Below are 10,264 nucleotides of genomic sequence, written 5' to 3'. Positions count from 1 at the left end.
AAGCTTGTGTGTTACAGTACTTCAGGTGGGTATGTAGAGAGATGAGTTGCACTCTGCTAACACCGAGCAGCAGCAGTGGATAAAATGTTGCTATGTGAAAGCCACACTTGTTGCAGAATCACGTTTTAATCTTGCCCCATGCCTCTCCTTCTGCAAAACAAGTGTGGGTGGGAAAGGCGGGGAGGAATAAGATGTTACACGCATCCCAGGGAGCTGGGAGACAGGGATTTGTAACCAGAGCCTGGGGCCGAGGGCAGAGCAAGAAGGTGCTGACAGAAGCTCGCTGGGATATTGATGACCCCCTATCTCCACGGATCACCTTTTCCTGGCACCGCTTTTGCAGTGCGTTCTCATCCCTCAGCACAATGTACGTGTACGTGTGTGCGTGTGTGTGCATGCGCGGGCGAGCAGGGCAGCTGGGGGCTGGGGAGCCCTCCGAAAAAAGCCTTGCTGAGAAAGGTATTTCTTGCGGGGAAGAAGGGGGGAAAAAACGAGGGCAGGCCCCTCGCTCCCCACTGAGCCCATTTCTCCTGCTTTGCCGGAGCTGTCAGCCTTGAATCCCAGTGGCGTCCCGTAACTAATTGACAGCAATGGGGGCCTTTGGGAGCTGAAGAATACGGGGCCTTGCCCAGCAAGCGCTGGAGCAGGGGCTGCGCGGGCAGCTGCGGGCGAATAAAGGGGCCCTTTGAAATCCTTTGTGCATGCGTGCGTGTGTGCGAGCGCATGTGTGTGTGCCGGTTTTGTTACGGGGGCGAGGGGATGCCGCGCGGGCGGGGGGGCGGCGAGCCAGAGCGAGAAGCGGCCGCAGAGCAAGACGTTTCGCCTCGAGGGAAGAGGAGAAGAGAAAAAAGCCGTAAATGGAGCCTCGCGCTTGTCTGCTCCCCCAGGTCCCCGCGCTCGGCCGTGGCCGGCTCGACTAGGAGGGAGCCGGCTGGAATTTCTCTTTAAAGATGGGGAAAGCTAGAAACCAGCTCTCTGTTTTTCATCCTGTCCTGGCCCCGGCTGTAAAATACGACCTGCTGGCACTGCCGCTGAGTTGCAGTTCCTAGAAACAAACCCCTGCTGTGTTTTCGGGGCTTCAGAAACCCGCAGAGAAAATCTCCCCTTCCAGGTGTAACCTGGGATCTTTGTCCCTATATTGGTGGGGGGTTTTGTTTCCCTCCTTCCTGGCAACATTCAGATACTTACTTGAAGAAGGTCTGGATCTTTTCTCCTTTGTTATAAAGGCAGTTGCACAAAGATATACCAAAATGTTGTCCGGGAGACATTTTTATGCTTTGGTTTGACTCATGTAAAAATGCTGCATTGTCTGTGACATTTGCAGAGACAATCTGTTGATAAAAGTGCTCGCACAGTTACAGCTGGGAAGAAATAAAAACCTATTGCATTTCCCAAGGGTCTGTCACTGTGGAATTTAATAACAGAAACAACCAGACATGGACAAGTGTAGGAAAAAAAAAAGCTCCTCAGGCAGTTGGGCCACAGTGTAGCTATCAAACATGCAGCAGCACAATGGGACTGGAGCTGCAGGACACTGATATTTTATACCTAATCTGCACCCCAGCTTTCGAAAGAGAAAATGAGTGCTTGAAAGATGGGGAATCAGTTCACAGATCTGAAGGCCAAAAGAGATCATTAGACCATCTAGTCTGATCCTTTGTGTTATAAAGACCCTAGAATGACACCCAATTACCCTTATATTGAGCTAAATGACTTGTATCTGACCAACAGCCACTTTGTCACAGTCTTTTGTCTCTATATTTCAAGTAGACTCTACGCAAAAAAGGATGGGCTTAGCCAGTCCCGGGGCCCTAGGCATTTGGAGAAATAAATGTATTATTCTGTATTTGCCTCACCTAAGCAGATGCTGTATTTATGCCACCTCCTATGTGTGACAATACGTGCCTGAAGTCCAGATCCTGAAAGGTTTGCTTGCCGAGCAAGGCTAATGGCTGGCTGGAGAAATGTGGTGTGGGGAGGAGGTGTGTTAATCCCCACTCCAACTAAGCTGGGTTTGTGATGGAGATGGTGCCCACTGAGGTGGGATAGGCAGAGCACTGGTTGCAACTTCAGCTTTCTTGCATGGTGAGAGCAGCCTAGGGGCTGCTGTAAATTACACAAGCTAATTGTGGCCCTTAAGATTTGGCCCGCTTTTTCCATGGCTAGTGCCAGCACATACCCCCTGGGTTCAGGTGAAGCCCATGCCCTCCTAGCAGGCCTGCCACTGATGCCCCACCACCCCTCCTCAGGTGCTTAACTGAATGCAGTGGGCGAACAGTTAGTGCAGAGGTTCCCTGCAAAGGAGGGAGATCTCTCTGCAAATAGCAGATTTTTGTCTGGCATTGTTTGGTTGCTGCAATCCCTAAGCCGTGGATTAACTATGAAGGTTTCTTTAAGAATCCAGAATGGGAATGTGCAGAGATTAGTGCCTGGGTGTACTGTTGGACAGAGCTGCTAGCCCCTCTTGTACTGACCCGGTAGGTAACTAGTGCCTCTGCTCGTGTGATTTAATGGTATTAGAAGGCAGCTGATGAATTTGTACTGTAAAAGAAGGAGAATGCATTATCTAACAGGCCCTCTGAAAAGCAGTTCTTAATAGAAGGATTTTTTAAAAAGAAGCAGTGAGAGAGGAAGTAAAAATGTATACTCATTTATTAATATTTTTTTGAAACTTTTCTGTTCTGTTTTTTTCTTTTAGTTACACAGATTGTCGTGTTGCCTTCTCCATGCCTGGAAGACCCAGCTGCTAATTCAGCTCACTCCATCTTCAAAAGATGAGGTTTGGTCCATCTCACAGTCACCAGGGTTTGGCCTGAGTTCCCAGTGAACTCAGGAAAAAGATTGACTCAGCTTCAAAGGAACATGACCTTAGTCTGTACTCTGAACAACAGTTCAAAAATGCCTGCATGGCCGCAGGCTGTACTGACCTGCTGTTGCCTGTAATAGTTGCGTTGTGAGTTCGTTGGAGCATGGGCCATCGTTAAATCCTGTGTTTGTACAGTGCCTCGTGCAATGCAATATTAATTTGTGACTGGTGCTCCTACATGTTACCACATCACATACCCCCCTTCTGTGAGGGTATGTGTGGGGATGGCACTGCTTTTATTTTTTGTGCTGTGTAATTTCAGTGAGCTGCCATTTTGTTCACAGAAGGGTCACTGGTTGGTGTGGGAAGAAAGACACACTGTGATTCCTGGTGGAAACATCTGCTCCAGCCTTGTAGTTGCTCCCTCTCAACTGGCAGAAAAAATAATTCAATTTCAGATAATACTGTGCTGTTCTTTCCATGTGGAAAGGCATGCAAAACTATTCCTCTTTTGCCTGCTAATTGCCTTGATTTCTGCTTCTACACTCCCAGCTGCCTTTCCTCCTCAGGTTGCCCTTTCTGACTCCTCGATTAACGTCTTTGTCCACCCATTTAGCACTCAGGACGTGGTGACCTTTGGATGCAAATCTGGGCCAACATCCCTCCCGCTCACACACTTTCTGGGGGGGCTGCCACCTGCAATGCTCCTTGCAGCAGAGGCAGGAGGCAGCTGGGCAGAAGCGGGTGCCAGGCAGTGCCCTCCTCCGCCAAGGCTGCGGGCCCCCTCCACCTTCGGCATTGCCTGCTCAAAGCTCAGCGGCTCGCTCTGCCACGAAAGCCCAACAGCAGGTAGCCCAGGCAGCCAGAGGTGACCGTCTTCGGCTACTAGGTGACATGTCAGTGTAGATGTACCTATGCCCTCTGGTTTATGCTGGCTCGCTAGCTGCCTTTGGACTGCCTGTTGTCACCACCTCAAGCTTTGGACAGTGTTTCTTCATTAGATTAACTTGGACAGGTGTTAACAGGCTGTGCTGGCCTCTCTTGGTGACACTTTGGATAATTAGGGGCCAAACTTTCACAAATTAACTTTGGAGCTAAACTGTACTTTTGAGACAGCACCTGGGGAGTCACTTCTAGGGTGGAAACAAGCGATCCTGACAGGGCATGGGACTTGTTTGGAACTGTCATGTTATACTGGTGTTGGCTCTCAGGGGGAGCAGAAGCTTCCACATGTGCCAGCCCACATCAGGATGCTTCAATGGATGCCGGAGCCACTGCTGCATGAAATCGGAGGCACGTTCATCTTAGCAGGCAGGTAGAGGGGTCTGATGAACCCCTCTAGAGCCAGCACAATGCATCTGCTCCTAATGTCACCTCAAGGTGAAACAGGTTCTGTCTGCGCAGGAAATGTTTGACAAGACTCACAACTGAGAAGGGGACTAGAGGCTATCACAGAGCCTGATTTTGCATCTCAGACCAGATCTAATAGGTGAGGTGGCCACAGGTCTATAGTACCATCTTCCAAGAGCAGGGCCTCTAAACTTCTGAAGGTGATATGCAGCTCTTTCCCAAGCGAGGTCCCAGGCTAAAACAGAAAATCATTATTTGCCCAGAGATGGGCTTTATTCTGCATAGAGTCCGACTCTTGTAATGTGGAGCTCTGCCTTCCCAGTCACAAGGATTTTCGAAGTATTTCTCAAATTCTTTTCTGCAGGCCTCAGCATACACCCAGCCTCCACCAGGGATCTGAGCCACCTGTTCACTTCTTGCTTCCTAACACCCACGTAAGACCTTTGGCTTTAATTACACACACAGAGTCCCCCTGCCCCAGCCTTCCTTTGTCCCCAACACAATGGGTTTAGACACCTGGAAAACTAAGGTTTAGCTGAGGACAAAGGCTGAGGTGGGGAGAACATGGCTGGAAGGCAAGTGGCTGCTGAAGGGGAGGCCCAGCCGGGTCCCTGCCCAGGGCTATCTCTGTGGCTATCCCTGCCCCTTGCGCCTCTCTTCCATTTAATGCCCCGTTCACAGGCATCAGGGCAGCAAGACTTTGACTAAAGCCATTCCTTGTGGTCCTCGTAAGGCCTATTGGCAGCAAGCAAAGTAGTTTCCCCTTGAACCCTGTGGCTAGTGCCACTTCTGCCAGGCGAATGTCCCTGCATGTGCTCCTTGCTGAAAGCCTCTGTAAACAGTTGAGGAAAGTGGCCTCATTTGATGTTTATTCATTGAGCTCTGTTCCTCTGCTCAGCATTGTCCAAACTGAGCAAAAGAAATTTACGGAGGTTGAAATAAATGAGGTCTCCTCATTGGACCCATAGACACTAATGATGGGCAACTAAAAATCCCAGCTTTGATTCACTTGGATCATGGCCTTTCTTGTTGCATTAGAGGGGCACTCAGATGACGTTGCCATTCTGTATCTGGCTGCTCAAAACATTTGTTTTGATTATTTTCCTGTACCTTAGTTTCCCTTAACACAAAAGGAACCCTTAACACTGCAACTACATAAAGTGAGTGATATGATGTTGGAGCTACATGCTCAAGGGCTCCCTGAGCTTTATGGAGCACTGTAGGCAAATGGTTTTTAATGAAATCATACATGATTTGAGTTTAATCATGGTTTTTATTTGCTTCTTTCCACTGAAGTGAAAACAAAATGAAAGGATGTATTTTTTCTTTTTTAAATGATTTTGAAGTATTTAGAAAGAGGCAGAGAGAAAAGAGAGCAAGACTAGTAATCAGGTGAGCTACGTTCTGCCTGCAGTTCAGCTGTGGATTAGTTGTATGGTTTTGGTCTGTTCCCACCACTGCTCTGCTCCTCTGTGTTCCCACATGCAGAATGGGAAGAAATATGGTAAGTAGATAAGAAAGTTAGGATAACAGATAGGGATGAGTAGGTGGATGATGAGGGGAAAAAAATTAAAAGGGTCATCAATTCTTATGCATCAGGGTTCAGCTCAATATTTAAATATTAAGTTTCAGGAGGAAATCTGGGAAGCTGTATCATATAAGTGCTTCCAGCAAGATTTCTTGTGCTTACTTTTGACATTGGGCAAGTGAATCTCGGGTCTGATCTAATCAAGCTTTCCTTGTATTCCTAACAATACCCACTAGCACAAAGCACTTCTCTGGGGATAGGTAAAAAGCACTGTGTGAGTGTTATTCTTATTAGAGATGATGGGATGGAAGGGCAAAGCGAAGTCTCCACCCTGTAATGGTCTGCAATGGGGCAATTGCAAGGCACAAAGTTAAGCATAAGCTTCTGTCACTTTGGGTTGAGGACTTACAGTTTAGGCTCTCCTTTAAGAGGGGTCTATTCTACCCTGGGAATAAGAGTGTCAAGTTTGAGATCTTCTTGCTCGCCCTCGTGTTGTGGGAATGCTGTTGGTATGCTGCGGGGGTATCGTACCTCCCATCATCTCTCCCTAGGTACAACCCACTCTGCTGCCTCTTGGGCTGAGAGGTGGTGGTTAGGGGCAGGGATAAAGGTGGGGGGAAAGCTGATGAAGAGGGGAAAGGAAGCAACTTTTTAAATAAAAAAATAAGTGATGAATAGATCGGCTAATCCCGGGAAACCTTGAGAATATAGAGCAGTGTCTGTGGGGCCTCCCTTTTTTCTTTTCTTTTTTTAATTTTCTTTTCTTTAATTTCGCTGCAGCACGTATAATCAATTATGGCTTGAATCGGGGATAAGGGGAGGGAAAGTACTTCAATTCATAAATCAATTTTATACGGTCATCAGTCAGGTTGTGAATGCAAATACCTCTGTCGGTTTAGGTTATTCAGAATTAATTGACTCCCACCGGGCTGGGCTGCAGATGGAGAGAAGCTTTCTCACAAAGTCTACTCGGGCTCAGCATGGGGGCAGGCAGGCGGGCCAGCTTCCTCCTCCTCCTCTTCCTCTGCTTTGCTCTCCTGGAGGATTATACTATTGGTGTTGGGGAGAGTTTTGTGTGCATGTGCGTGTGTGTCTGTGTGTCTGTCTGTGAGAGGGAGAGATGCTTGAAGAAAGAAAGGGATATGCAAAGATTAAAGTCACAAGCCCCCTCTTCAGCCCCGGCCTGCGCAGACACTTTTATGTGATTAGGAATGCTTTGCTTTCAAGGGTTTGCTTTTAAGCCTTGAGCTTCTCTTGAACTTCTCCAATAAGAAAACAAACAGCAGTGTCAAAGCCTCCCCCTGTGCCTGGAATTTGAGCTAGAATCATGTCATTAAAAAGCCACTTTGCTACTGGGACTTTGGCATCTGAGTCACTGTTTCAAAAGCAGTCTGGGGGCAGGAGAGATCGAAAGTCATTAAACATCTAGTGGTTGTTTTGGTGGCCTATTGAAAATGCGTTTTGGAGGGCTTTGGGCCACCAGGAGGACTCTGAACTAACGCTGCTGCCACCTGAATTGCCCGTGTCCCGCATCTTCTCTCTCTGGCAGATTGTGCATGCTGCAGAGGGCAAATTATCTGGCCTGGGGGAGCATTTACAAAGAGCCCGAGAGCTGGATATGCTGCAGGAATGAAGAAGGGTGTAGCTTGTAGCCCCTCTATTCCTCTTCCATTAGCTCTGCCCAGCTCAGCCTGTGTCCTGGGCTAAACAGTGGGGCAGCTCCATAGGTCAGACTCCCTCGGACCCCCCTACATCCACCACTTCCAGTCCCAAGGCCACCAGTCCCATGTGGCACCCCCAAGGCAGTCACCCTGTGTGGCACCCCAAGGCCAGCAGGTTGGGGAGCTAGCTGTGTCCTGTCCGAGCTGGCCCGGGGCGCCGGGTGAAGAAAGACCCCCCATCCCTGTAAGCATCGGTCTGCCCCTTGGGCCTCACTGTCTCCTCCAAGGGCATTCTGGCAGGCACGGCCGGGGGTCTGCCTTCGGCATTTCCTTCTGCATCTCCTGCCGTGGCCCTGTGACCCCTCCACTCATCCGTGAGGGCTCCCTTTGTCTCATGGGATTAGCTGATGCTCTGGTCTCTGCTGCGGGTGCCCCCACCCGAGGGACGGTCACTCGGGCGTAGGGCAGGGCCTCACCAGCCAGCCCAGGCTGCAGGCTGGTTGGCATGTCCCCCATGCCACCAACCCTGCAGTGGAGGTTTGCACATGGCATGCCCCTTCCCAGACATTACACCGACAGCACCCATGGCAGGCAGCACGGGGTAGGCAGGGGACAAGTTTCTCTTAGGAGGGGGGAGATACTAGAGGGAATTCCTGTTGTACTTGGAAAACCCATGGGAGAGGGGACATACTTGCCCCTGGCTTTCTCACTCACAGAGGACAAGAATTGTTGTTAATACTCAAGTACAGATCTCTCCCTCTTTGGCCCAGATTGTCACACCCAGGACTTTTCAGACCTGGACATCTCAACTTCAAACTCCAGTGGGTCATCTAGAGAAGGAGGCTATCAAATATGCATCTGTAAAATAGCTAACCCTTTTCATCAGCAAGTATGAAAACATTTACCAAAGGCAGTCAGAGCATTTAACCTTGTTTTACAAATGGGGAAACTGAGGCATGGAGTAGAACGTGGCTAGGTACAAAACATCACCCTTTGAAAAGTATTGTAACTGGGAATAAAGTGTAAATCCTGTTATTTGCACTCCGTTATTGTATCCACCAGGACATGGACAGTCGATGACCGGAGTGCCAGCTGAAGAGTTCTACCTATTGCAGAGTAAAATATGGGACACCTTCAAGCCCACTTCTATACAGATTGAGTGCATCAGGTTTCGGCAGGGTGGGAGGAGCTGGTGTGTCGAGGGGGTGCTGCAGCTGAGGCAATGGAGCTGATCTGCAGGATCCTGTGGAAACAATAGGTCAGCAATGCTGACCGCTCTGAAGACACTGTGGAGGTAACAATAACTGAAGAGGAAGCTTGGCTACACTTAAAGCACCCCAGGAGGAGAAGACTGCAAGGGAAGATGAAAGGAGCAGTCTGTAGCTGTTTTCAGTTAAGTGGGGAGGTGGAAAACTGCTTTGCAGTTCTTCAGCAGAAAGAGTGCAGAGCAGATCTTGGCAAGGGGAAGCAAAAGGGAGATGCAGAACAAAAGAGCCATGCAACTAAATTCTTTTCCCCATTTTGAGCAAATTTGCTATTCTAATGATAACCAAAGAGCCAGGTGCTCTGGACAGCCTTCTGCAAGGCTCTGCCAGCTTCACAGCACTCCTTACCTACAAAATTCTCTGCTATTTTTCACACAGGCACTTTTGTCAAAGCCCCTTGCCATTCCCCACATTCCCACTCCCTCCATTGCAATGCTGGGCACCCCTACGCACACTGTCCTGTCAGACCGATAACAAAGTCTCTTCTTTTTTTTTTGCCTTGGTGGTTCCCATTTATGCTGAACAGCAGCAGCGTGGTGTACAGTCACTGATGAGAATACAAATACAGCAAATTTGTCTTCCCTGGTCTTATGAAATGAATTTGTGCCATGGTGTAGAGAAGCAAAAGATCGGTTCTTTAGCTCCAGCACTGACTAAAAACTCCAGTGAATTTACTGTCCCTGCTGTATGCAAAAGTACAACCTATTAGAAAGAGCAGGCCTGGTATTTGCAGGTTGGCCAAGTCTTTCAGACTGAAAATGAAAATCAAACAGACACTTCAGGCTCCCTTCTGCTGGAGTTGTTGCATCTTGCTGTATTTTCTCTTACCAGCTTGGTTTCTCTGCTGCTCCTTGTCCTTAGAGCAGCCCCAGCTGGCTACACAGCTCTGCTTCTCGGTGGTCGTCAGTGGTTGGCATTGCTGGGCCCTATGCAGAGTCTCCTGCCTTTCGGTGCACTGGTGCTCGGGCACAGCTGGTCCCTGGGTGCAGCTCAGGCTGCCCGGCTGCATCTAGCCCACATCTGCCCCATGGGGTCAGAGAGTGGCAAGCAGGCTGTGATACAAGATGTGACATACAAATCCCTCTGCTGAGGCAGGAGCCAGTGGCATGTTTTGTGCTTGACGTGCAGAGTGCCATATGGCTCTTCATGTGGAAGCTGTGTGTGCCCCCTCTCCATGCCAAGTGCCAGAAAATTTATGCAAAAAACTATTATGGCCTGTTTTACTCTAACACCCTGCTCTGCATGCACATCTGAGTCCCATCTACCCACTGGACTGAAAATAAACAGGTTTGACTCCTGCTAACTACACAGATCCACAGCGCCAAGATCTGGAAGCTGGGCCGTCTCTACCAAGCCCTTCAAAACCCCCTGCTGAATGTCCCTGAGAAGATCTACTTGCAATTTGTCAAGTTGGAAATTAGCTAAAAATCTTAAAGATCTTTATGCAAATCCATAATATGTGAGAATTAACCTATTTTAATGCACTGCCTGCTTTGCCCCCACTCCCGTGCTGGCCCGAGGCTCGCTCGTCTTTCAGAGCCGAACAATGCTTCGTGTGTTTCTGTTTGCTCAACAGTTAGAGGGGAGGCCTCCCGCTCTTCAGAGCTTTCTTAGCATTTTTAATCATGTTTATAAAGTCAAATACCTAAGTGAC

At 48.9% G+C, this 10,264-nt stretch overlaps 1 long non-coding RNA gene across 1 annotated transcript; it reads left to right on the top strand.

The window, feature by feature from the left end:
- Window positions 1-204: 204 nt before the first annotated feature.
- LOC135329958 (uncharacterized) lies at window positions 205-7,042 on the top strand. Its single transcript, XR_010391665.1, has 2 exons — window positions 205-367; window positions 2,699-7,042. It is a non-coding gene; the product is annotated as an uncharacterized LOC135329958 (long non-coding RNA).
- Window positions 7,043-10,264: the final 3,222 nt, after the last annotated feature.

This window comes from Dromaius novaehollandiae, chromosome 1 (assembly GCF_036370855.1).
Source record: "Dromaius novaehollandiae isolate bDroNov1 chromosome 1, bDroNov1.hap1, whole genome shotgun sequence".
Taxonomy (NCBI): Eukaryota; Metazoa; Chordata; class Aves; order Casuariiformes; family Dromaiidae; genus Dromaius; species Dromaius novaehollandiae.
Note: the sequence above shows the minus strand (reverse complement) of the source record. Positions and strands in the feature narration are given on the sequence as shown.